Below are 27,566 nucleotides of genomic sequence, written 5' to 3'. Positions count from 1 at the left end.
AAACAAAGGGCCTGCTCCCATGGAAATTAGTGGCAAAACTCTCTTGCAATGTTAGGCAAGATCAAGCCATAACATTAGTTTATGCTTTATAATACAGAGACTGATTTTACAGGGATTCTGATGTGCAAATACAATGATGCTTTAGAAAATACTGGTGCTTCTTAAAAAATGTAGTTAAAAACACAAGATGATGAAGTTCACCAAATCTCTCATTGGCTTAAAAAAATAGGTCAAGTAATACATTATTAGTTCTGCTAGTACACAGTTTCTACATTCCAAAGTACAAGAGATTTTGCTTAATATTTCAACATCCTGTTTCATTCATTAGTCTATAGATTGAAATATTTGGTTTTAGCCATGCGCACCTCTCTTTTATTTTTGAAACTGAAATCCAGATGCTATTTGTGTAGTTATATTATTAGATATGTCTATTTATTTTAAAAAGATGTTTGAATATATTCATTTGTTAGTTTCTTTGTGGTTTTTAAAAAGGTGTATGTTTGGGTCTGTTCTATCTCTAGAATGTTTGCCTGTTTTTATGATTATTTGCTTGTATGTAGTTGTGAATGTATTGTTTTCTTTCCTCCTTTAATACTTTGTTTTTAAAAAGGCAAATATTCTGTGTTGTTTTAGAAAAGGCGAGCATTACCATGTTTTTTGCTGTGTACATAAAAATCTTTAAGTGTGCTGCAAAGTACTTATGAACCCATTTGTTATGTTTGCAGACTCTGAGCACAAGCACTCTGTTTGTATAGATAGGATGTGACCAAGGTCAGACATTTTGTGGTTTTGCATATATAAAACAAATAAAGCAGCAGCATATCCTATATCTATCTTCAACTTTTTCCACGGAATGGCACTAGAATACCTGTAGCAAGAGACATTAGACATTAGATTGTAATTCCTTGGGGGCAGGGACAGTGACTTCTTCACATAGGTTTGGACAGCACCTCGCAAAATATTTGGTAGCCCTGAATAAGTTAAACACAAAGCTCTACTCAACCTTAGCTATGGGCGTTACTACCACAGTACCACTTCACTGAAATGTTAGAACTAAAGGCAAAGATTCAAGGCCAATAGCAAGAGTTTTGTCTAGCAGTGAAAATGCTGGTTCAGTGGGCAGGACTTGGGAAAGGAAGGATGCAGTTCTGTCTCCTGTGCTCCCTTCATCACCATTGTCAACTCTGGAGAACTTATAGAGCAGCTCACTCACCATATCTGTTTTCTTTCCTTAAATCCCAGCTTCTGGAGCCATGTGCTTGGGGAACCCCAACATCTCAAAAACAAGAAGGCAACGAGAAAGAACCCCAAGTTTATTATTTTCTAAACACTCATTTGTTTTAACCAATCTCAGGGGTTTGGGGGGACCCTGGCTCCATGGTTTTGGACTGCTGGGGGTTGGCAGTAGTGGCTCTTTCCAGGCTCACTCCCGGGGATGCCTTTCCTCTCTGTGGGTGCTCGATTTCAAGCAAGATTTGTTCCCTGGGAGCCATTTACCACCCTGTCCTAAAATCTCCCTTACAAACAGAGCCAGCCCTGCTGAGCAGGGGGCAGGGGGAAGTTCTCCTTCTCTGCCCCTCCCTCGCTGTGGCGGGCGGGGCCAGGAAAGGGTTAAGCAGAAACTTGGCGGAGGAGCTGAGCGGCATGGAGAGGGGAGGGACTGGGCTGCGCTCAGCTGGGTGGGGAGTGAGGGGAGGATGAAAGTCAGCCTCCCAGCCATTGCAGCAGAGCGAGCCAGGGCGGAGGGCAGGCGGCGAGCTGTGTGTGTGTACGCGCGCTGCCTGCCTGGCAGGGGAGGCTGCCCCGCTTGCCGTGCAGCCAGGGAGGAGACTCTCCCCCGGCCCCCACGCAGCAGCAGCCCCCTGCCCTGGAAACGCTCCCCGGGGCCCGGCCCTAGAGAACTCGGCTCCGCGGGCGGGAGCGGGACACGCAGGGCGCCTGCGGGCCGGAGGAGCGCCGGGCTGGCGGCGGGGGTGAGTGTCTGCGCCGGCCCGCGGGCGGGGGGCTGGGGCTGGCCCCGCCGAGCGGGGAGGGGGGCGGGCGGGCGGCTGGGAACAAGGCCGGGGTGGCCGCGGAGCGGGCGCCGCTGCTGGCTAGGCGGGGAGGGGAGGGATTGTTTCCGGTGACCCCCCCCCCCCCCCGCTGCCTGCCAGCGCCTCGGGCGGGCGAGGAAATTGAAAAGTTTGGCCCAAAATTGCGGCTTTCGGGGGAGCCGGGAGCGTGGCAAAGTTTGTGTCCCCCGCCGCCGCCGCCGCCCCGCTTTTCCCTGCAAGCCCCGCTCCAGAGAGACTCCCCCGGGTCGGGCGCGGGGCTCAGGCAGCGCGAACTCTGCGCGCGGTCGCTGCCGTCCAGCAGCTCCCTGGGGCTGCGTGTCTGGGGGGCGGGGAAACAAACCCTGGGGTTCAGAAGCATTAAACCAGGATCCCCCCCAACGCCGCTGTCTCCCCTCCCCCTCCGGATCCACCGCCGCCTCTTGCTGCTTGCACGGCAGCAGGCAAGGCCATGCTTCCCTCTACTCGCCCCTCTTGTTGTTCATTTCCTATCCCCGCCCCTTCCAAAGGCGCCCACAGTTTATTGTGGGCTAGGAATCCCCCCACGCCATCTGCTGTGCGTGACACACAACTCTTCCCCCCCCCCGCCCCCCGCGCAAAAAGGTGCTTTCTCACCATTTACCTTCCATAACGTGCAGCCCCTGGGGGCATCTCTTCTGTGTTTTATAAGATGAAGGTTTGTATATCAGGACTTGTCACATATTTTGTGTCCCCAAAGCCCTTCAGGGTTGCCTTTTGTCCCCTAGAAAATTGTATTGATTGGGGGTTTTCCTTACTTCTCTCAATTACTAACAAAACTGAAACGTACAGAAATGTACTTTTGGGTCATAGGATAATAAATTAGGATTACACAATCAAACCTTCCTGATGTGCACTGTATTATGTTGTGTGGCTGTGTGGGGTACTCTTTGTCTCCCTTGAGTGTGATGGTGTGCATTTTTAGTGGAAAGCACCAGGGTGGTACTGGAAATCCTCAACACATGGAGATGATGTTCTAAGAACTATGGAGTTTCTGACTTTGGGAATGATTCAGCGTTAGGGACGCTGATATGTAGTTGACTCATTCTGCTTATTACTCCTTTCACTCTTCTTGTGGCAAGATACCTTTTTCAAAAGAAAGTTCTGTTTGAGTTGTTTGATTCTGGGAGTATTTTATGGGTATTTTGTTGTATTCAGCTGCTAACACACCGGCCAGGTGGAATTTAACTGAGTCATGGCAGTATAAATTATCAGCTATATAAATTTATGGAGTTTGTTTACAAAGAATCGTAATACAACACACAGACCTTGGTAAGGAAAAATGAAGTCACTTCCGAAAAGGGGGTGATCTGTCCGTCAGTTTATGATACAAGGCCTGCTTTTTTAAATGTGCTAGAGTCAATTGCTGTCTTAAATGGTTGTTGGACTAGAGACTGGAATGTGACACATCAGTAAGCCATCTCACAAACAAAACTTGTCAGAGGTGAGAATGTTTTGTGGTTAATCATCTGATTTAATGTCATTCAAGGGGAAACTTGCTATAAAGTGAATTTTTCAAACATATTAAAACTGCAAAATTGCCAGAACTAGAGTTGACCTCTCATGCAGTGAGCTCTCATGCAGGACAGCTAAATTCAGAACAAATAAAGAGTTTGCTGCCTGGGCCATTGCTGTGCTCTCAAACTTCTTGTTAACTTCTCAGCATTCCCTTCTCCTACAGCCTAAGAGACAGAATTGAAATTGACATTTAACTGAAGGAGCACTTGACTGTAAGTTCAGTACACATACTTATGTGCAAGTTTTGGTTGTGCAAGAGATAACAAATAGTGAACAGGCATTCAGTAGTGAATGGGAACTCCTGCCTTTCTCTTGGACTGGCCTGCAATCCTTTATTATCACCATCTATGGTGAGATCCTCTGGTACATGCTTTTTAGAGCATGAGTGCACTAAATACAACCCAGGTGGATTACTTTTCTAGTAGTCTTAAGAGTTACTTGTAACTATGACACATACAACATCTTCAGAGGGAAATTGTTGTGCTTATGTTTTTTTAAGTTGACGGTGGTTCTTAAAAAAAAAAAAAAAATCAAAACTTTTGGAGCAAAATAGATTTGTGATTATTATAGTACTAAAAACTGTACTAGGTAAAGAAGTATAGGTGGTGATTGCCTTCATTTAGTAAGCTTGAATGGCTTATTTAAATGTTGACTTTGTTGACTTTTATGTTGTATCTATCATTTTGTAAATGACACCAAGGAAAAATTGATTTAAAACAACAGAGGTTCACTAAAGGTCATCACAGAGTTCAAACCTGGGTGAACTGAAATACTGATCTTATTTTCCTTTAGTTTTTGCTTAATATGGGGTCTGTTAACACGAATACACATGCCTGCTTAGATAATAGCTTATCACATTGTCCTTGCAGAGAAAATTTGTTCTCTTTTTGCATAACTAATGTAGTCTGACAAAAGAAGGTTTCTAGAAATCTTAATACCAGGCCAACATTGATACTATCTTGTGTGACCTTCTCATAAACAACCTAAATGGAGCAACTATTAGGTGGGTGCATAACTGGTTGGCAAACCATTCCCAGAGAGTAGTTATCAGTGGTTCACAGTCATGGTGGAAGGGCATATTGAGTGGGGTCCCGCAGGGATCAGTTCTGGGTCTGGTTCTGTTTAATAACTTTATCAATGATTTAGATAATGGCATAGAGCAGGGATGGGCAACCTTTGGCACGCCCCCTGGCGAGCCAGGCTGGTTTGTTTACCTGCCGTGTCTGCAGGTTTGGCCAATCGTGGCTCCCACTGGCCGCGGTTCACGGCTCCAGGCAAATGGGGGCTGTGGGAAGCGGTGGCCTGCACAGCCGTCGGCCCACACTGATTCCCGCAGCCCCCATTGGCCTGGAGCGGTGAACCGTGGCCAGTGGGAGCCACGATTGGCCAAACCTGCAGATGCGGCAGGTAAACAAACCAGCCTGGTCCGCCAGGGGGCTTACCCTGGTGAGCCGTGTGCCAAAGGTTGCCGATCCCTGGCATAGAGAGTACACTTATAAAGTTTGCGGAGCATACGAACCCTGGGAGAGGTTGAAAGTGCTTTGGAGGATAGGATTAAAATTCAAAATGATCTGGACAAACTGGAGAAATGGTCTGGTGTAAATAGGATTAAATTCAACAAGAACAAATGCAAAGGACTCCACTTAAGAAGGAACGATCAGTTGCACACATACAAAATGGGAAATGACTGCCTAGGAAGAAGTATGGCAGAAAGGGATCTGTGCGTTATAGTGGATCACAAGCTAACTGTGAGTCAATAGCGTAACACTGTTGCAAAAAAAAGCAAACATCATTCTGGGATGTATTAGCAGGAATGTTGTAAGCAAGATACAGGAAGTAATTCTTCCACTTTACTCCACACTGATTAGGCCTCCGCTGGAGTATTGTGTCCAGTTTTGGGTGCCATGTTTTAGGAGAGATGTGGACAAATTGAAGAAAGTCCAGAGAATAGTAACAAAAATGATTAAAGGTCTAGAAAACATGTCCTATGAGGGAAGATTGGAAAAAAATTAAGTTTAGTCTGGACAAGAGAAGACTGAGAGGGGACATAATAACCTTTTATGTACTTGAAAACTGTTACAAGGAGGAGGGAGGAAAAAATGTTCTCCATAACCTCCGAGGGTAGCAGAAGAAGCAATGGTCTTCAATTGCAGCAAGGATGGTTTAGGTTGGACATAAGAAAAAGCTTCCTAACTCTCAGGTTGGTTATGCACTAGAATAAATTTCATAGGGAGGTTGTGGAATCTTCATAGTTTGTGCTCCATTTGTATTATGTGTTGAACATATGTCTAAATTTGCCTCAAGCAAGCCTATGGAACTACATTTCACATAATAGCCCTACCCAGGAAAGGTGCAGTTGTGGTCGCTCCAGTCTCAAATAAAATATATTAGAAGGTGGGGGGGGGGCAAAGTACAGAGAAAGGCAACAAAAATGATTAGGTGGTATGGAACTGCTTCCATCTGAGGAGAGATTAAAAAGACTGGGGCTTTTCAGCTTGGAAAAGAGACAGGTAAGGGGAGATATGATAAAGGTCTATTAAAATCATGACTGGTGTGAAGACAGTAAATAAGGAGGTGTTCTTTACCTCTTCACATAATACAAGAACCCTGGATCACCCAAGGAAATTAATAGGCGTCAGGCTTAAAACAAAGAAAAGGAAGTATTTTGTCATACAATATACAGTCAGCCTGTGAAACTCATTGCTCGGAGATGTTGTGAAGGCCAATATTATAACTGGGTTCAAAAAAGAATTAGATAAGTTCATGGAGGACAGGTCCACCAGTGGCTATTTGCCAAGATGATCAGGGATGCAACCCCATGCTCTGGGTGTCCCTAGCCTCTGACTGCCAGAAGCTGGGAGTGGATAACGGGACCATTTGATGGTTGCCTGTTCTGTTCATTCCCTGTGAAGGACTTGGCTTTGGCTACTATCAGAAGACAGGATAATGGGCTAGGTGAACCACTGGTCTGACTCAGTATGGCTGTACTTATGAAGGTGCTTGACTCCTCACTGAAGGACTGTTACTAGGAAGTCATCAGGACTACGCTCTCTGAGGCTATCGACTTTGAACTATTGACCTACCCCCATGGAACAGTTATTTTTCTACAGCTGGATGGGGAGGCTGAAGTATTCCAGTTGCACACATAAGGAGACAAGAGACTTAAAAGCAGAGTGCTGCTCTGTCCAGGTGGGCTGACCATTGCCATGTGTAATGAGGACATGTTAGATCAGACCCGCACAACTTGTAAAGCGGCGAGGGCCACATTATTCCAAAGAAAACAGCTGAGGGCCGAAACCTCCCGGCCCCGCGGAAACACCTCCCGGCCCCGAGGAAACACCCCGCCCCAGCACCGCCCAGCCCTGCAGAAACAAACCCTCCTTCCCCAGCGCTGCGCCACCCCACCAAAACAGCTGTGGGCCAAAAAGGAAGGTTGGGGGTGGGGAGGTGATACTTGATTTTAAATCAACCAGGGGCTCCCAGCTGAAGAGGAGGCTGGGAGCCCTCAGGGGCAAATTAAAGGGCCCGGGGCTCTGGTGGCTGGGGAACCCGGAGCTTTGTGGGGATGTGGCAGGAATTTAAAGGGCCCAGAGCTCCTGCCGCTGAGGGGAGCCCGAGCCCTTTAAATTCCAGCCCCAGCCCATCCGCTGTGGGCAGCCCAGAGCCCTTTGAATCCCGGCCACGGCTGGGATTTAAAGAGCTCTGGGCTCCCCGTGGCTGCGGGCAGCCTAGAGTGCCGTGTGCGTGGGATTTAGAATCCCCCCCATGGGCTGCACAGTGAGCCACACATGTTGTGCAGGCCTGTGTTAGACAGAGGGTAAGAGATGCTGAAATGTTGACAAACCTCTTCCTCACAGAGCGGGTGAGACCAGACATGGGGAAAGTGCGTCTCAGGACCTTTGATTGTTTTCAAAGATCTGTAAATCTCAAGTGTTTTAACAGTGAAGTCATGGTGGTTAAGATAGTCCTTTTTGCTAAGCCTGTGTTCCGTGCTTTCCTCCCACATTGTTCCCAAATGGGTTAGAGTAGAAGCCCTGAAAGCCCCAGCCTGAGTGGAGCTCTGGGGGAGTGCGTGTGTGTGTAAGCAACTGCGGGGGCTTGGGAGCTGTGAGACACTGGTTTTGGAGTCCAGGGTGTCTGGACTGTGAAATTCCTTGTTTCAAGGAAGGGCATCAGACCAGATGTGAGCCTGGGGCTGTGCCTTACAGACCAAAAGCTAGGAATGTTGATTAGACTTTGGCCAGCTCCAGTTGACCTAGAAGTATGCAGGAAGCCACTTGTAACTGACTGGTGATAGTACTGGGCCAGGTTGTAACCCTATCAACTGCTAATATTTTACAATACTGAGAGCAAGTGTCTAAATATAAATTAATTAATCACTAATGACTGTGAATTTAATAGGGAGTGGTAGATGAGTGGAAAAATTACCTCTACCAGTTTCTAAGGGAACAGGTATAGTATAAAGTTTAAACAGGAGGAATAGAAAGGGATAGAATATAAACCAGCCAGAATGACTAAACAGACAGGGAGACTTTAATCAAGAAGGAAAAAACAAACAAAAAGTTTGAGGCCAGTGTATGAAATATTTAGGGTTATATGAAGTTGTTTTTTTTTTTAACAACAACAGTTTAAGGCCAAAATAAGACTTAGTTTTAGAAACTTTTTTATTGTATGTAATGCAAATTAAATGATTACTTGACATTCCCTTAGGATTTGTTGCTGTTGAAGGACATTTTGTTCTGTTTGAAAATATTGAATTTGAGAAGAACATCTTGAGATGGGGAGTCTGTGTTACGTGTGAGAAGGAAATAGTCCTTCCTTGTATTCTCATATGTAGGAAGGTCCTTACCACAAGAAGAAACTGAATGTAGCAACTGACATCTCAAAGGAATGCTGTTGGTGGAAATGTATTTGCTTATGGAAAGCCTCACGGAAATGTGGACAGAACTATGGTACTTGGATTCCAGGAAATTTGAGAGAATGATACTATTTGGTATTTTGTTGCCCCTCATTTGGGTACCAGACATCTAGGCTTCCTGGTTAAGGAAGTAGGATGCAAGCTAAGAATTTGTAAACATGGCAAACTAGGAAGTAGAAACAGGTCCTGTCTTGCAGTCTTGCCTCTGGCCAAAGAAACTAACTTGTCTTCTGTCAGGTCCGGACAACAATTTACATTCCAACCTATTTCTTTTATAAGGAGGGTGTTATTTAATTAATGTGACTTTTGAGAAAGACGACATGTTCTCAATTTTTATATGTATATTTTATTTCTAAATGTGTCTCTGTCTACAACAGAGGAAAAAGGAAAGTTTTTGTTCTAGACATAATTAGAATAAAGCCAGAAGCTGCCGCCTATTTGGAAGAATGCCTGTCTTCTGTCTGAGATCAGTTCTTTGAAGTTGATCTTCCTGAATACACACACCACACATAATCTTTCCTTATGTGAAGAACTGTAGTCTAATATTCCTTAAACATATCTAGTTTTGAGCGGGAGTGAAATTAAGTGAGAGAAATGCATTTTATAAGCAAGTGTTTTGCTTTGTATGGGTGGCTGTTTTTTTAATTTTTTTTTTCTTCTTCAATGATTACATGAAACAAATAAGAGAAGATTTGGAAGGTTCCACAAAATATCTTGTTGGATTTTTGTGTAAAAATGTCTTGCCCATAAGAAGCACACAGGACTTCAGTTTCCTTTGACAACTGATTGGTACTAATGTTCTGTGTTGTCCGTTTTTTCAGTGTCAATGTTAAGGTTTGTGGCTACTACCCTTTTTAATTTCAGAGATGAAGAAGAAATTGGAATGAACTTCTTTTAGGGATGAAGTGGGCTCTGGTTCTCACAGAGATAGAAATGCATTTCTGTCTCTATCGGTGTTATCCCAAGTGGTTGCCATATTCAGCTCTTTCATTTTTAGGTGTGTTCCCCCCCCCCACCACTACCTGTAATTTTAAAACAGTCAAACTTAGTATTTGCAGAAACTATACAAAACCCATCTTCCAATGCAAGGAGGAGTTGTTGCCAAAATTCTGTTTAAAAACTTTAGGGAGTGTAGGAATTTCTTCCGTCTTTCCAGAAATATCAAAGTGGAATTGCTTGTGCTCTTTTCTCAACTTTTTTTGTAAACCTGAAGCCTCTTGTATGTCCTTGGGGGGGGGGGGCGGGCGGAGGAAATACAGAGCAATCATTTACTGCTGGCTTCAAGAAAAGCCAGTGGCTATGTTACAGCATCAAAACTGTTTGCAGTTACATAGAAAGCTTAGCTGCTTTTGCTAGTTGTTTTATTTTGGTATACAAGAAACTTTTGATGTGATGGTGATGGCAATACAGAAGAAGACTGCTCAGCTATACAATAAAGGGGAAAAAACTATTTAAGAAAACACCTTGCTGAGCACAAAGATGATCTCAAAAGACGAACATCCTCTAAAGAAGCATTGCTTCCCCTCCTGTCTTACCCCCTTTCTTCAATTTGTGAATTATAAGTCTGTTGTGAGAAAGGTGGATGATGTTACTGTGACTACATTAATAAAACTTACTATTGATCAAATTTATGCTCACTTGTCTGTCCTTGCACTTTTAAGTTAAAATGAAGAGAAAGACTCAGATCCTGTTTTTACTGCTTTTTGGTAGTGCAGGGTAAACCCACCATTTACGTATTACATGATTTATTGTGACTCCAATGATAGCCTAATCTCTCTTCCTAATTAAAACAAAAAATGGAGACTTGCTTCTGTTTTTAGCAAGGCCAAATAACGTTTTGTTTATTTGGAGAAGCATGTAAGAGATTGTATTATTTGAGAGTAGTTCACCTGCTTTTGCCAAAAAGATTTTCAGCATGGTGGTCCTAATGGATCCATCATTCCTTATGGATTCTTGCATGGCAGCAGTGGTCCAGAGGGCATCCAGTTTCTGTAGCTGGCCTGGAGGCTTTGACTGCTCCTCTCTTGGACGATGCCCTTGTGACATCTATCTGTGACTTAATTGCTCCTGGCTAGATAGCACTGTTATAGCCATCTTGAGAATTCCTTGGAAGTTCATCTAGAAGCTTGCTTCAGCTGCTGGACACTGCAGCTGGGTGTTACTGCAATAGAAGGAACTGTTGTGTACGCACAGCACAGATGCTCTGGTCTCTACACTGGCTACTTGTTTGCTTCAGGGTGCAGTTGAAGGTGTAGGTGATAACCAGTTCCCATGGCTTTTAAAGGTAATCTCAGAGTGGTAGTTAAAGTTGATTAAAACAGAAGACTAAATTTGACTCTCTCTCTCTCTCTCACCCACGCACCCACCCACCCACCAGCCGTTTTTATATAAACAGCTAGTTTCGTCCACCTCTAAACCTGAGGGTTTTATCATGTGTCCATTTAAGGAATGGTAGTGAGGGAAGTAGTTACAAAAGTGCTTCAGGTGGATAGAATTATCACAATGAACAACTTTTCATACCTATTGATTGTTTTAAAACAACAAATTGCTCCAAACTAAAAGTCTTTTGTGTTTTGTTTTTCATCTTTTTGCCTGATCTTTAGAATTTTTTGGGACATATAATATGATATATATAAAAGAAAAGTTTCTACTATGGCCTGATATTTTCCTTGTTGCCATATTCATTTCAATAAGGGCCCTTTTAGAAAACATGACCTCTGGGTATTTGTGGATGTGAAATAAGTGTTAAGTCATAATCATATAGCAAGTCCAAGTTTAAAAAAAAATAAATCAGAGCTATTGTCTTTTGAATCCAAAGTTCACTATTTTACATGGATACTATAGTTTTGATCTTGAAGAAACACCGTCCGGGTAGTTGGTTAATAGATTTTTCTGTATTTATTTCAACAATGGTCCTATTCTGAGAGGTCTTACTTTCTGGAGTTCAAAGTTATGTTTATTTTGCTGACCCAAACTGTGGGGGAGGGGTAGCTCAGTGGTTTGAGCATTGGCCTGCTAAACCCAGGATTGTGAGTTCAATCCTTGAGGGGGCTATTTAGTGATTGGGGCAAAAATGTGTCTGGGGATTGGCCCTGCTTTGAGCAAGGGGTTGGACTAGGTGACCTCCTGAGGTCCCTTCCAATCCTGATATTCTGTGATTCTATGATTACTTGTAAATCTTAACACACTCATTCAGTAAAGTGTAACTTCCCTAACAGTAAACCAGTACCTGGGTGCTGTGATAGAAGACTGTTATGCAGATACTCATGATTCCACCCCCCGATCAAGCATGGAATTGTTCAGGAGAACTAATGTATCCTTGGGCTCCTGAAGGATAGGCTTTCCAGGTTGGACCACTCTCAAGGCAAGACTTTTTTTTTTTTTTTTTTTTTTAAATAATGATTCTGTCAAGATAGTTAACCCAAAGAAAAAAGTGTCTGTTGAATGACTTTCTACCATATACTTTTAATCTTAATCTTAAAATGTATAATTCTATCTATTTTTGAAGTTAAAACTTGCCAAAGCAAGAAATGGAGAAGTTTTTATACAATCTACACCCAAGAGGCAGAAATCATAAACTTTGGATAGTGTTGCATTTTTTTTGGTGTGGAACCGGCTAGTGGAGCCCTAAGATCTTCCAGACTTGTTAGGGAGGTCGTTCTTGGATAGGGAGGGATCCTGTTTTGATACATTATAAGCATGAGAGAGGAAATAAAATACAAATTTAAAAGATGATTTTTTAACCTCCTATAAAATGAGCTCCACCCATAATAATATGTAATACGAGACAGATGAGCTTATATGGGAAATGACTGGTACTTTTAAATGGTTAATGAATATTATCCTACTTATCACAAATGGTTTGCAGACCTTTAGTACTACTATCAGTTTGTTGATATATGCTAACTTTGTCTCCATTTCTAAAATCCTATTTCCCTTCGGTATAATGGGATCATCCTTTAATCTTGTCCAAAGATTGCAGCATTGGGCCATAAAGAAGGCAAACACTTGAACATGTGAGTAACTTTACCCACTTGAGTATTGAATTCAGTAGCACTATTTGCATGAGTATTTGCAGAATAAGGCCATTAAAGAACATGAAGAAAAATGAAATGATTGGGAAGGGAGTGGTTGCAGGGTAGTCTGTTTTATATTTAGTACTCTTAGGACTGGCTTACTTGGAAAGGACAATAGCAATGTCAAACGAACAAACAAAAAAGCAGTAACAGAGCTATATTCAAATTTTAAGATCAAGCATACCACACTGAAAACTCAAAAGTACCTGGCTTATCAACTTCATAATTGTAATCAGTGTGGTTATAATGGATTCTTATTCTGATGGACTAGTCCATGTACCATCTGACTGTAGCCCACATACTGCCAATAGTGGATGTACTACAGTTTGAGAACATCTGAACTAATACAGTACATTCAAGGATAATCGCCAGAAAATCTGAATGTTGTTGGTAAACTTTAGATACTTGAGTTTCAGAATCCATCCAGTATCTTTTTGATTTTTGCAGTAGCCAGCACAAGTGAAATCAAAATGTGGCTATCAGTCAAGTTATGTCTTCGCTTAGAATACTGCTGCTGTAGCGCTTCAGTGTAGATACTCGCTACAGTGACAGGAGGGGTTCTTCCATCACTAGTTAATCCACCTGCCTGAGTGGTGATAGCTTGGTTGACAGGAATTCATCCATAGACCTAGCGCTGTCTCTACCAGGGGTTAGTCTGGATTAACTGTTGCTCAGGAGTGTGGATTTTTCACACCTCTGAGACACATAGCTGGGTTGACCTGACTTCTTTGGAGTAGACCTGGTCTCAGTCCATGATTCTTTAGTTTGTTACATTTAACCACTAAGAAAAGCATAGAGCAGGCCTGCACAACTTGTAAAGCGGCGAGGGCCACATTACTCTAAAGAAAACAGCCGAGGGCCGAAACCTCCCGGCCCCGCAGAAACACCCCGCCCCAGGGCCGTCCAGCCCTGCAGAAACAAACCCTCCTTCCCCAGTGCCGCCCCACCAAAACAGCTGTGGGCCAAAAAGGAAGGTTGGGGGTGGGGAGGTGATACTTTTATTTTAAACCAACCGGGGGCTCCTAGCTGAAGAGGTGGCTGGGAGCCCTCAGGGTCAAATTTAAAGGGGTCGGGGCTCCAGCGGCTGGGGGAACCCGGCAGGGCTGGCTCTAGGTTTTTTGCTGCCCCAAGCAAAAAAAAAATTTGGCTGCCCCCCTTCCCAGCCCTGGGCTCCCCCCTGTATCCCCCTGCTGCCCCAATCCTGGGCTCTCCCCCTACTGACCCACACCCCCTGCTGCCCCAGCCCTGGGCTCCCCCGCACCAGTGCCTCCCCCCCCACACACACACCTCCTGCCTCCCCAGCCCTGGGTCACTGGTAACGCTCCCAGGGCAGGTCATTCAGCAGGAATTTTGGATGTGCACAAAACAGAAAGGATTGGTTCCCATATGGTTACAGAGCTGCAGTAAAGTGGAACAATTTTCAGCTTGTGTGACTGGAGGATATCTGGATGCATATTATAAGACTGTCCTCCATAAATGAGGAAAAGTTGAGGTGCCTTTATTATTCTTTTGTTCCACTCTTTCTTTCTATGGGGAATTTGCCAATGCAATATCACTGTCTTCCTTTTAAACAAACAAAAAGGCAATGGCTGTTGAAAATAGCAATTCCATTTCTTGCTCAATTTTATCCTGCTTTTTCTACAGCAAGTTACAGTGGATCAGTATATTTGATTTGGGAGACATGAAGTAACAGCTGCCCAAACTGAGCTTGAGCACTCCTGAATTTTGAGGTGTTCAAATCTGGAAGGCAGGTGCTGGGGGGGGGGGGGGGGGCGGCTGTGGGCTCCACGGGGGAGCATGGCAGCAATGTGTCTGGAGCTGCATGGAGCCAGACACGCTGGTCTGAGTGGCACGGTAAGGGGGCTGGCAGTTGGAGAAGGGGTAGGGGGTTCCAGGGTGCAGTCAAGGAACAGGGAGCAGGGGTGGTTGGATGGGGCAGAGGTTCGGGGGGGCAGTCAGGGGACAGGCAGCAGTAGGGAGTCCCAGGGGTTTATCAGGGGACAGGTAGGGGGTGGGGTCCTGGGGGAAAGTTGGGGGGGGTCTCAGGAGGGGGCAGTTGGGGACAAGGAGAAGGGAGGCTTAGATAGGGGCTGGGGTCCCAAGGGGCAGTTGGGGCAGGGGTCTTGGGAGGGGGCAATCAGGGGACAAGGACTAGCGGTGTTAGATAGGGGGTGGGGGTCCTGGGGGGCAGTTGGGGCAGGGGTCCAGTGAGGGGGAAACAGCGACCGCCTGCCGGAATTCAAATGGCTCTGGGCTGCCCTCCGCCCTTTGCGGCTGGGAATCTCTGCAGGCAGCCCAGAGCCCTTTGACTCCCCGCTGCTGGGATTTAAAGGGCTCTGGGATCCCCTCCACTGCGGGCAGCCCAGAGCCCTCTGACTCCTGGCCCCGGCTGGGATTTAAATGGCTCAGGGCTTCCTGCGGCTGCGGGCAACCCAGAGCCTTTTGATTCGCGGCCGCGGCTGGGATTTAAAGGGCTCTGCGCTCCCCGCGGTTGCCGGCAGCCCAGAGCTCTTTGCTTCCCGGCCAGGGCCGGGATTCAAAGGGCTCTGGGGTGCCCACAGAGCGCTGTGTGCGGGGGATTTAGAATCCCCTCGCAGGCCGCACAGTGAGGCTCCGCTGACCGCATGTTGTGCAGGCCTGGCATAGAGGTTGATCTCTTGACTTGCTCTAGTATTTCTTAGTAATCAAGGTTGTTGAAAAGTTAGTTGTGTGACTTTTGCTGATCTCAAAACAACCAAGTTATAAAATTTACTGTTAAAATCCATGGGTTTAAGTGGCTCTTTAAACTTATGAAATTACCATGGTCAGCAGCAGATGGCGGTTCTCTTCCTTGCGCTGTATTGTGCTTAATGGAACAGTGGCTTTTGTGGAAATGAGTATTTGAATAGATCACATCATAAATATTAGTTACAAGTGGTTGAAGGTTTTGTTCAAAGATCTGTACTTATCTTTTATTTTATTTTAAGAAGGTGGTGGTTTGTGCAGCAAAAAAATTATATTTTCTTCATGGTATCTAACAGTCTGAATTGTAAATAAATGATGTGCATTAAGTATATCAACTTGTCAAAAAAGGTAGCTATTCTGTAAACTTGAGGGAATATTTATTACCTGTTTATGCACAGCAGATATCCTGATATATTTTAACATTGCTTTTTTCTCTGCCCATCCAGACCGATACACATTTTGAGTGGGTACCACGTTCTGTATTGCTGGTACAAACAGTCTTGTTATGGATGTTTTTCTATTCGGCCTATTTCAGTACATAAGCTTGCATTACAAGTTGTCAAAAACTGTTGTGCTGTATTCTGTCCTGAAACTACCTCTTGCATTAGAACCAGACATTTGTTCTTGTCATTGGAATTGTTTTTTTGGATATCAGAGTTCTAGATCATTAGGGTAATTCCCAAAAGATCTTTTGAGTTCTTAAGCAAAAGTAATTTGCATGTGATAGGGAAGTACCAATCATCCTGCATACCAGAACAGATTTATTCCTTAAAGCAAGAGCTCTCAGCCTGTGGGCCACAAGTCATGATACATCTCTACTCCAATATAACTCTGTCCTCAGGAGCCAAAAAATCTTACCGTGTTATAGGTGAAACTACGTTATATCGAATTTGCTTTGATTTGCTGGAGTGTGCAGCTTCACCCCCCCTCCGCACCCCCTGGGCCCTCCTCCCCCGGAGCACAGCTTTGCCGCGTTCTGTCCAAATTCGTGTTATATCAGGGTAGAGGTGTACTAAATGAGAAAGGAGTCTATTCCTATATTGCTGAAAGAAGGGTGAGCCCCAGATACATCTCATCCCTGGATGGTCTGTTGTGGGAAAGAGGATTGAGGAAAAACGTGGACATGGAAAAAGTTGAGAATCCCTACCTTAAAGATATTGCAAGTTAATCATTTAAGGCTAGAATCTACCAGTTGGGGAAGCAGTATTTTACTCTGCAAGTAGTCCAACTGATACCTTACTCCTTCAATAGCCGCAATGTGAGCAAGGACGGACAGAACATTGCCCTCAGTGAGGAGAAATTGACATCTTAAAAATAAAATAGTGATTTGTTTTACAGGCTTCACTGCTCAGCGATCATCCATAGCATAATCCACTCTGATGGTAAATTATTGTATTTAAATTTTTTTTTGCTAAAAATGGGTTGTTTGAGGAAGGTTGGAGGGCAAGAGCAAACATTGTAGTATTTTTTTTAAAAAAGGTAGTGATCCAGTGACACTTTCTTGTTCTAGGGAGTATACTGTACTTCATTACAGAAGAGAAAGAAACAGTATTTTTCTGTGACTGCTGGTTTGTGTTTTTAGTTAGTGTATATGCAGTACCTTTTTAGGATTTAACCCTTACATCATTGCCATTTTCCATTTTGCCTGCCAAATGAATTTGATAATATGATGTCTATAACCTTTGGGTTAAGAAAAATGACCCATATGCTTTCAGTAGCTTGGCATTTAATATTTTACAGCAAAGTTTTTAGTTTAACATATGTGAACTTGTACTAGATAGGGTTAATAGGCTAGAACAAAAGGTCAAAGCATAAGGCATTAGGCTTAATTAAGGGAGAGCAGGAGTGGCAGGAGTATGTGACAGTTAAATGGGTTTCCCACAGACTAATGTCGGTTACAGTGCAGCCATGCCTCAATTTAAGTGGGTTATTTTGTGCAAAGGGCAACAGTGATTAGCAGTTTGACATGCCAGTCATTTCTAGCCAATCCCATCTGTTTTAGAGGTTAAAAAAGCACACCTTTATGAGCTGATGGATTGAATTGTGTGCCTCTCTGGTAAAGATTAGAAGTCCAAGGCCAGTGCAGTAAATGTCAGTTACTGAATATTGTACTTTCTTCGTGGTTCTTTGTTTTAACTGTAAACTATTTTGTAATAGGGATAACTGCTGTTATAGTGTTATAAACATTGACTATAGAATAAGGAAAAAACACTGCAGAGATTCTGAAGCAGGTGTCTTTAATTGAAACAGGTTGGGGTGTGGGCACATTTGTTTTTAAGTTTTATTTTAAACCTTGAGCGGTAACTCTTGTTCATTGTGTAAATGCTTTACTCGTCAGGGAAATATCTTTTATGAGAAAGTTACTTTGTTCTGACATGTGGCACATGATTTTTCTTCACAACCGTCACATTAACCAAAAAAATAGTATTTGTCCAATGGTTAATTGTCTCTGTAATAATCTTCAGACATAAATTAAGCTGGATGTAAGGAGGTTCTCTACATTTAAAAGTGTCTTCGACTTATCTGCATAATACTCCCCTTACTCTCTCCATTCTGTTATTTGACCAGAATATAGATAGATAGCATGTGTGTGTTGTTTTGGTGTGTTACATTGCCTGCTCCTGTGGATCGCTTTCCCAACGGTGTGGTAAGTCTGCTTATGAGCCTAAAATCAAATGAGTGGTACAGTAAGTCTGACTGCTTCTTGTCATCTTTGACTTTGTGAAGTCAGGAAAGTAACATCACTATTAAATTATTGAGGCAATAAAAGTGTTTTTGATGTTCAGAGTTCATACTTAGTGAAAAGTGGTTATCCTTCTTTAAAGTCAAGCAGAGATGAGGTTATGCTGTAAGATATGACATCAGCCCAAATGACATGAGGTAGCTTCAAAACCCATGTAAAGCAAGCGTTACACAAATAAGCACCCCACATTAAATCATTGGCTATGAATGAGCTTCACAGTAACTTGCTGATAGCTTTTATCATTTCTTTAAAGGGAAATGATACAATGAAATGTCTTCCTCCGTTTGATTAAGACTACTCTGGCTTAAAATAAGGGAATACTTGTGGAACTGTTTTCAGAGTATCTTTGGGGCATTTATAACTGATGTGTAAAATGAGTGTTGCTTTCTCACATGCAAGGTGTCCTCCTCTTAACAGAATTTTTGGTACCCCCTCTTAATCTTATATAAAAAAATATAAAATGACTTTTGGTTGAAAAACAAGGAGATATTTTCACTTTCTTTTTTAGGAGGGGTAAGATGGCGTCATTTATCTTGCAGTTAATTCAGTAACGTGGAGCTGAAATGGATATATGCAGCATCTTGTTCTCCATGGAATATCTATTGAAATTATTTGGCTCTAATACATATTTACATGGAAAAAGCATCTTGCCCTTCTCTGGGGAGAGAAGGTGAACAAGCATAAATTTTATAATACTCATTGCTTCACTTGCACTAAATCATTCTTAAATTGCAAAAGGTTGGCTTGAGAGTTGTGTAAAAGTGCTTGGCTAGTAAACTAAGGCTGCATGGAGACATCTAATTTACTACTAAAAAACCATTGTCAGCTTCAGGGAATTTGATGTGCGGTTGCTTAATCTCAAATGTAATACTTGAGATTTTTATATTCTCATCTGTAATATTTTAAAATGCTTATATAAAAGACAATTCAGATAATTTCATTGCTATTGATCACACCTAACATTATTCAGTGGAAATATGATTGGGAACGGGATAGACTTGGTATCAGTCTTCTGCTGGTCCACAGAATAACATACTCTGTGTTCATACTACTTAGTGATCACTGTTACAATCTTTAGGATGCTGCTTGTGTGTAATTAACATAATTTTGGTATTTCCTGTAGTAAGTATAGCACAAATACTGTAGTAAATTGAATTAGGCAAAAAAGTAAAGATTTTAATGGTAATTGCTGTGCTGGATATTTTCTCTCCTTTTACCTCAGGAGTGAAATATTAGCCCCATTGAAGTCAACGGTAAAACTCCCTTTGATAGGATTTCACTCCTAAACCTAACATCTCCTATGATCCATGAGCTACAATGGCATGAAGTTAATACAGTGGCTTTTCCTACCGCCTACATTACTAAATAAATCAGTGCAAAACATTCCCATTTCACATAAGTGAAAATAGCAATGTGGTGTTGGTAACAATCATAGCGCATTTGGGAACCAACATCATCTTGCTCTTAACATTCTCTGTGCTCTCAATTAGAACATTATAAAATATTCATCTTGCTTGCATTGGTCATTAAGCATTAAAAGGAATTTTTAATTGTCCAGTGTCTCCAATTTTTGGATCGGCTTCAAAAAGGAAAATACGCTGTTATACAGTTCAGCTTTTTAAAACATTGTTTGTTTCTTACATGTAATTGATGAAAAGGCAGGCACTTGTTGATATCATGGGCCCTTAATAATTGGTGAGATGAGACTGCCACAGCCTGTTTGAGTAAACTGCCCCATGTGTGTATCTCTTCATTTTACTTTTTCCATACTCTGTGACCTTGCAGTCATTGACTTCAGTCTGGAACAATTTCAAAGTCATGTAAATGAATGTAATTAAGGTATTGCTTATCATCTTGCAGAGTTCAGAGGGAAGCTTATTGGCTAGAAAGGTTTGTTTACTTAAAATGGAAGGTCAAGCTAAAGTTAAACACTTTTTTTTTTGCATAAAATGGTTTTGTAATGTTTTTATTTAGCTGCTAACGTAATGTTTGGAAAAGCAAATAATAGTTTTATTTGACCTCAGGGTATTTACTGAAGCTTGCTTTATTGAAGAAATTTGTTTCCATTCCACTGTGTTTGTGGTATGTTGTCTTCATCTCCCATCCTCCAAAGAACTCTCCATTAAAGCTAGTGTCTTATGTCTCCACCTATCAGTAATGAAGTACAAAAACGGCCAGTCATAATTAGTATAAATAGTCTAGTTAGCCCTCTCTCTTCCTCTTCCTTTCGTTCTTTCTCTCCTCCTGGTGCTTGGAATTCAGGTTTTGGAAATCAATTAATCTCTTTTTTTTTTTTTTTGTCTTTTCCTCTCAGTTGAAGCAGAAAAGACAAGAAAGAAAAATATAAAAACATATATAGTTTAGTGACTATTAATTCCCTCTTTCTCTTTCAGTCAACCTTGTGTTTCTTGGTCAGAGTAAGGAAAATGGCAGCTGCCATTTTCATCTTTTTTTTTTTTTTTTTCCCCTGTCCCGTTCGGTTTAAATACACTCAGTTGTTTCACTTAGTCTTTTGGAATTGGTGGGTTGCCTTTCTGCTGTAGGCAAGCATACATGCCACTCCAGCTGGTCTGCTTCCAGAGTCATTTCAGAATCTGTAGTGCAGAGCATTTGTCCAGGGCCGTTCAATTACCTACCAGCTAACTACAGGATTTTTGGGAGACGAGGAGTGTCCATAAACCAAACCATTTTGAGTAGGACCCTTACTTCCAACCACCGTTCATAATCCATTTCTCTGGAACATATCTTTTGTGGAGTCATCCAGAACACTGGCTTTATCTCCACTCAGTGAGTACCTCTACAACACAATTCCTTTTTGACATGGCAGATTGAGCATCTACCTTTCCTATACAGTAATCGGTCACACAGTCTCCTGTAGGAAGAATCCCTTCTTTACTTACAGAATGTTGTTGGGTTTATTATGTGTGTGCATGAGGCTGACTCACAAAGATCAGGGCATGCTAATGCTACTAGCTTAGGGCAATGTCCTTTAGCTAAAGTATTGGCAAGCTGTTTGTTTTCTAGTCCCATCTTCCCAGGTGTGTGACTCATTTAATTTTCTGTCTTCAGTACAGATGTCTATTTTTATGTTGCTCCTTTCATCCAAGAATAAGTGATATCTCTATTAGAAGGAATAGGGGAGTTAAGGTGCAAAGAGAGACCACAATGATTTAGAGAGAGAGAATAGAAAACAAAATCTGGGAGTAAAATCCTGTCAAACTAGCAAAACCTCATTTTGACTTCATGGATTTCAAAGGAGCCAAGATTTCACCCCAGGTCTCCTAAATCCTAGATCTCTCGTCTAAATGGAAGGCATTTCTAGATTATGGGGGAGGGACGCCTCAGGAACAGCCGGCTGGAAAATATCCTGTCCTTATTTCTTCAGACTTGATTCATGAGAAATGTAGCAAAAGTCCTCCCACCACCTCCAGCGTTTCTTTTCCCACTAACATACTACCAAGGGAATAGAGCAGGGGTTCTCAAACTGGGGGTTGGGACCCCTCACCCTAAGGATGAGTAGAGATTGCTTGAAGTCCTCTTGGCACTGGGGAAACTGTGATTACTTTCCAGGCACCACTGCAGAAATGGATGCTGGCTCCCCCCCTTAGCCCTTCATTCAGTCTGGAATCTGGGCCTAACTCTCCACTGCCTTGCACCCAGGTAGTCATTTACACTCACACAGAGTGAGTTCAAAAACATTACCAGATCAGGATGGTAGCATTTTACAGTCCCTTTGCACACAGGAGGCACAGGTTAAATTGATAACGCAAGGTACAAGGCATTGGAAAATCAGGCCCGTTGTCTCTAGAACTCAACTTATCCTGGGAGTGTAATATCAAAAATGAAAGCTTGACATGACCTTTTTGGTGGAGCTCTTGAACACAGCCACCCTTTATTTTCTTGCTCACAAACTTTCTATGAAGTAATTTCACAGGGTGTTAGGCTTATTTCAGAGAGCCCTGTTTCCCTGCCACCTTTCTAGGGACAGTTAGTGCAAAGAGATGCGATATGACCATTTCTCTCTTTTTCAAAGCAGCTTTATGAAGGCTTTGTCCTTGCATCTCCTTCTGTTGTATCCTCTAAATGTGGGACGTGGCTTAACCATTTCACAGAGGGGCATACTCTTTCGTACTCAAGCTATGGCTACACTTGCACTTCAAAGCGCTGCCCTTTGAAGCGCTAAGTGTAGCTAAGTGTCCGTACTCCACCTCCCTGTGGGGAATAACGTACAGCGCTGGGAGCCGCGCTCCCAGCGCTGGGGCTTTGACCACACTGGCGCTTTGCAGCGCCGCAATTTGCAGCGCTGGAAAGGGTATGTTTTCACACCCTGCTGCAGCGCTGCAAATTTGCAAGTGTAGCCATGGCCTCAGACTTCACTGGATTAGTTTGCTTTGGCAGTAAGCTCCTGCTCTATGGCTCAAGTTAACCATATATGATGACCCAAAAAAGTTTATTATCAAGCTATAATAATGATAGGGGGCTGAACTAGTTGTTTTACTCTGGTACTTGGCCCAAAAAGCAGGCATGTCTGACTGATCCTGACTTCTGAATCATAAAACAATTGAACAACTTTATAAAAAAAAAAAAGTAGGCTAGACTCCCTATCTATTGCATTTATGCTTATGCTTTGTAAGTCTCAAAGTGCTTATCTGTATTTTTCCCCATATGCCTGGGGCAAGGTCAATATCTATGATTAAGGTTAAGATTCTAGGTCGTGGGCGATAACAAAAATTCACAGGAGCCCGCAACCTGTCCCTGACCTCTACTAAAAATACCCTGGGGAGTGGTGGGAGGGAAACGATGACAAACAAAGTGCGACCAGGGCTTGCAGCTGTTCTAGTCCTGCTGCTGCTCCTGTGGCAGGGGCTGACTGCTGCTGCTCCAGCCCCAGGGAGGCGGACTCAACCCCAGCTGCTGCTCCTGTGAGCCGCAGGGCTGGCTGCCAGTCCACCGCTCTAGGGCTAGCCACTGCTCTGGCAGCCTCGGGACTGGCCCAAAATACGCCATGGAGATCCTAGAATGTGACAGAATCACGTCCTTACCTGTAATTCACAATTCTGATAGTTTTCAGATCTGCAGGGTCTTCCCAAATCTCTAGCTTCAGGGCTCTGTCTTTCACCACAACCCTTCTCTGTTGAATAGTCTTCATGTGATGAGGGACTGCTTAGTGAGATGGAGTCACTCTTAATAGGCACGTGAGTGTTTCAGATAGTGGACAATTTTCTGACTGAGCTTAGGGCCATATTTTCAATGTGGTACGAAAGAGAATTCCTAATCCTCTTCATGCTCCCTGTTGTATGTTTAGGATTTATAATTGAGACAGTGTTTTGGGTTAGGAGACTGAAGCATCACATGGAAAGAGCGTCTTACTGCATCCAACATATCCAGGGCCTTGATTATGCAAACTCTGACAGTATTTTGCCTTTATAGGAGCAAACTTCAGCATTAAAATAGCTGCGTGATTCCAAGCTTCTTCAGTCGCCACTTACATGCTGTTGGGAAAACTGTTGCTTTGGCTGTTAACTTTTCTGGAGAAATCGGCATGCACACATCCCAATTAGATACCAAGAGCACTGAAACTCTTGGCATTTCAGCTACCTGACTCTTCTGGGTGTCAAAGGAAATTGTTGCTGTGCTTGTAAAAAGTGATTCAGAGCCTTAAGTCTCTCTTACTTGTTGGATTAAGGATTGTGTGAATTTAGCATAAAAGCACCTTTGCCTGCCTGCTTCTTAGAGGTCATTTGTTGGCAAGGTGAAGTTAATAATATAATAATATAGCTGAGTCATAATAGGCTATTGACACTTGTAGGGCTGCTATTGGAGCTAATCCTTGTTAGTTTATCAATTATATTAATTGGATCTGCTGTTGTCCTGAGGGGTGTGGTGTGTTGTGGTTTTTTTTTGTGTTGGCAGAAAAATGCTTCAAGAGCTACATGAAAGTAAGCCCATTTCTGTTACAGGGCCTGATCCAATTCCTATCAAAGTTTGGCCTGGTCTACACTACAAGTTTATCTCGAATTTAGCAGCGTTAAACCGAATTAACCCTGCACCTGTCCACACAAAGAAGCCCTTTGTTTTGACATAAAGGGCTCTTAATATCGATATCTGTACTCCACCCCGACGAATGGAGTAGCGCTGAAATTACCATTTCAAAATTGCCATTTCGAATTAGGGTTAGTGTGGCCGCAATTCGATGGTATTGGCCTCCGGGAGCTGTCCCACAGTGCACCATTGTGACCGCTCTGGACAGCAATCTGAACTCGGATGCACTGGCCAGGTAGACAGGAAAAGCCCCATGAACTTTTGAATTTCATTTCCTGTTTGCCCAGCGTGGAGCGCTGATCAGCACAGGTGACCATGCAGTCCCAGAATCAAAAAAGCGCTCCAGCATGGACCTTACGGGAGATACTGAATCTGATCTCTGTATGGGGAGATGAATCTGTTCTATCAGAACTCCGTTCCAATACACGAAATGCCAAAACATTTGAAAAAATCTCCAAGGCTACAATGGACAGAGGCTACAACAGGGACTCAACACAGTGCTGAAACTTAAGGAGCTGAGACAAGTGTATGGATGCTCATGGAGGGAGGTGCGACTGATGACTGTAGCTATCCCACAGTTCACACACTCTCCCTCCCCTCCCCCCCCCAAAACCATTTGAATTCTTGGCTGAGCTTCCAAAGCCTGAAGGGTCAAAAACATTGTTGCGGGTGGTTCAGGGTATATGTCGTCAGCCCTCCCTCCCCACCCCATGAAAGCAAAGGGGGGAAAAAATCGTTGCTCGCCTTTTTTTCAATGTCACCGTATGTCTACTGGATGCTGCTGGCAGACACAGTGCTGCAGCGCTACACAGCTGCATCCCCTTCCCTTCCCTTGCAGACGGTACAGTAGGACTGGTATCCGTCATCGTCATCCCATGAGTGCTCCTGGCTGGCCTCGGTGAGGTCGGCCGGGGCACCTGGGCCAAAATGGGAATGACTCTCTTCTTTAAGCTTTGTCTAATGGAGATTCACTCCTGCCTGGAATATCATAGCAGCTGGAGGCTGCCCTCCCCTCCTCCCTTTGATCTCTGCTTGCAGCGGCAATAAAGTCCAGTGTTGTTTCTTATTCATGCATTCTTTATTACTTCATCACACAAATGGGGGGGATAACTGCCATGGTAGCCCAGGAGGGGTGGGGGAGGAGGGAAGCAACGGGTGGGGTTGTTGCAGGGGCACCCTCTAGAATGGCATGCAGCTCATCATTTCTGCAGGATGTCTGGGGCTCTGACCCGGAGCGGCCGTTTGCATCTCTGGTTCTTTAGTAGGTTTGCCTGATATTCTAGGCAGGACTGACTCTCCCTTAGACAAAACTTAGAGGAGAATGACCTTGGGAGTCATTCCCATTTTTGTCCATGCGCTGCCGACCGACCTCACCAAATTTGGCCAGGAGCACCCATGACCGCAGCAGACAGTACAATAGGACTGGTAACCGTCATTGTTAACTTGCTAAGCAGCAGACGGTATAGTAGAGCTGGTAACCGTCTTTGCTAACTTGCAAAAGGCAAGGGGATGCTGCTGTGTAGCGCTGCAGTACCGCATCTGTCAGCAGCATCCAGTAGACATATGGTGACAGTGGAAAAAAGGCTGAACTTACCCTGGCGAACCGCGTGCCAAAAGTTGCCGATCCATGAGGTAGGGAGAGGCGAGCAAAAAACAGGATTTAAAAAAACCCTGAAAAAATTAGACACTGCAAAAATTGTTGCAGAATAGCACTGAAGACAAGTTCTTTCCTCTGAAAGCTCGACTCCCTTATAAATGAATGTAGGGGCTCCCTCAAAAAAAATCAACAACCACCAAAAAACCTGTGGGATTTGCATTACAGTTTGAGGTAGACTTTTTTCAAAATCTGACAATCAGTTTTGTAGTTAGTACAACTGTTGGTTTATATAATTGGGGAAGAAGATGAAACCGTAACTACATTTTTTAAATGTAGAGTTCTCTTTGCGGAATGTCAAATTAGACTTGTACTTGATCTGAGGATACCAGAGCTGGACTTGTTTCATCTCAAAGATGATACATGCTGCGGATGAGTTAGTGAACTCTATTAAGTTGTGTTCGGGGGCGGCTCTAGACGTTTCGCCGCCCCAAGCAGGGTGGCATGCCACAGGAGGCGCTCTGCCGGTCGCCTGTCCCGCGGCTCCGGTGGACCTCCCACAGGCACGCCTGCGGGAGGTCCACCAGAGCCTCCTGCTGCCCGACCAGCAGAGCGCCCCGCGCGGCATGCTGCCCCTAGCACGCACTTGGCGTGCTGGGGTCTGGAGCTGCCCCTGGTTGTGTTGAACTGTAGTAAGAGGTGTCTTCGTTAGTGTTTCAGAAAAGAAACATAAAATGCAGAAGTGCCACTGTCTAGTAGTTGCTGTGTTCCAGTATGAATTTATAGAGTGGGGAGAAGCTAAGAGAAAGGAATGTGATAGTATATTTTACTGGTGATGGGACTGGTAACTTGAAATATGCTGATTACCCCTACCTCAGTTTTAATGGATGAGGATTAATTTTTCAGTTCTTGGACAGCTATCATGCTATAGCAGGGATGAAGATTCAATCACATGGCAATTTTTTCTCTAATCCTAATTTAGATTCTATATTTAAAACCCCTATCAAATGACCACATGCATGCTCATTAGGGAGAATTAGGGCATACTGCCACCTCATCCCATATTTGAAACAGTAGAGATGGTAAAGCTGACTTTGTGGAAACTTCAGGAAAACTTAACATGATGTTTGTCATTGTTCTTCATAGAGTGTAAGGTATGATTATTTTTATGGTTTTCATGTAGTTTCCTAACAAGCAAGAGTGTATACCTGTTCTGGGTTTCAGAGGTCATTTAGCATAGATCAAATATGTAGTGCTTGCCACTTTTGAAACAATTCTGCAAAAAGGAGGTTGTGTTTGAGGGCATTTCATGATTTGATAGGTAAAGTTAATTTTATGATGTTCGGAGATTCTTGAGAAACAAATGCCTTACTTTCCAGGACATTATTTTTTCAGAATGTGCAGCTTGGTGTATCAGTTAAAGTAAAGCTAGTTCCTTCCTCCCCACCTTCTATCTAAAGATCTTGTCAGTTACTACTATATAGTTTCTATGAAACTATAATTTATGTAGCTAAGAGCCAGATTTTTGGTGGGTGTAAATTAGCATAGCTTCATTGACTTCTGTTGACCTGTAAATTCACTGTCTATCCCCTTATTAATGCAAGAGTATTCCGATATCCTATTCCGGAGCTTTTTTTTTTTTTTATTTCCAAATGAGGCACCTAAATGGGGAAGAACATTGTATTGTCATGTCTATCATTTTCAGGTGTTTTTTTTTTTCCTGCTCATCTCATTTTTAAGAGGGTTATGGGATTTTTGGGGGGTGTTTTTTATTTGTTTTTGTTTTTTTTGTATGTCGACAGATTTTTGAAAATCACTTGTATTTGCCAGATGTGCGGTTTACTCTTCAGAATTTGCTCATGTTTGGTGTGCATTAAGGAAA

At 43.3% G+C, this 27,566-nt stretch overlaps 1 protein-coding gene across 1 annotated transcript in view; it reads left to right on the top strand.

Moving 5' to 3' along the window:
• Window positions 1-1,734: 1,734 nt before the first annotated feature.
• Window positions 1,735-27,566, top strand: part of NRIP1 (nuclear receptor interacting protein 1) — a 97,612-nt gene continuing 71,780 nt past the window's right edge. Inside the window, exon 1 of the mRNA XM_045002151.1 lies at window positions 1,735-1,973. The gene's annotated coding sequence lies outside the window, so the exon portion shown is untranslated. The remainder of the gene's footprint in view (window positions 1,974-27,566) is intronic.

The sequence above is a fragment of the Mauremys mutica genome, chromosome 1 (genome assembly GCF_020497125.1).
Source record: "Mauremys mutica isolate MM-2020 ecotype Southern chromosome 1, ASM2049712v1, whole genome shotgun sequence".
NCBI classification, from domain to species: domain Eukaryota; kingdom Metazoa; phylum Chordata; order Testudines; family Geoemydidae; genus Mauremys; species Mauremys mutica.
The sequence above is the reverse complement of the archived record's forward strand: the minus strand, read 5'-3'. Positions and strand labels throughout refer to the sequence as shown.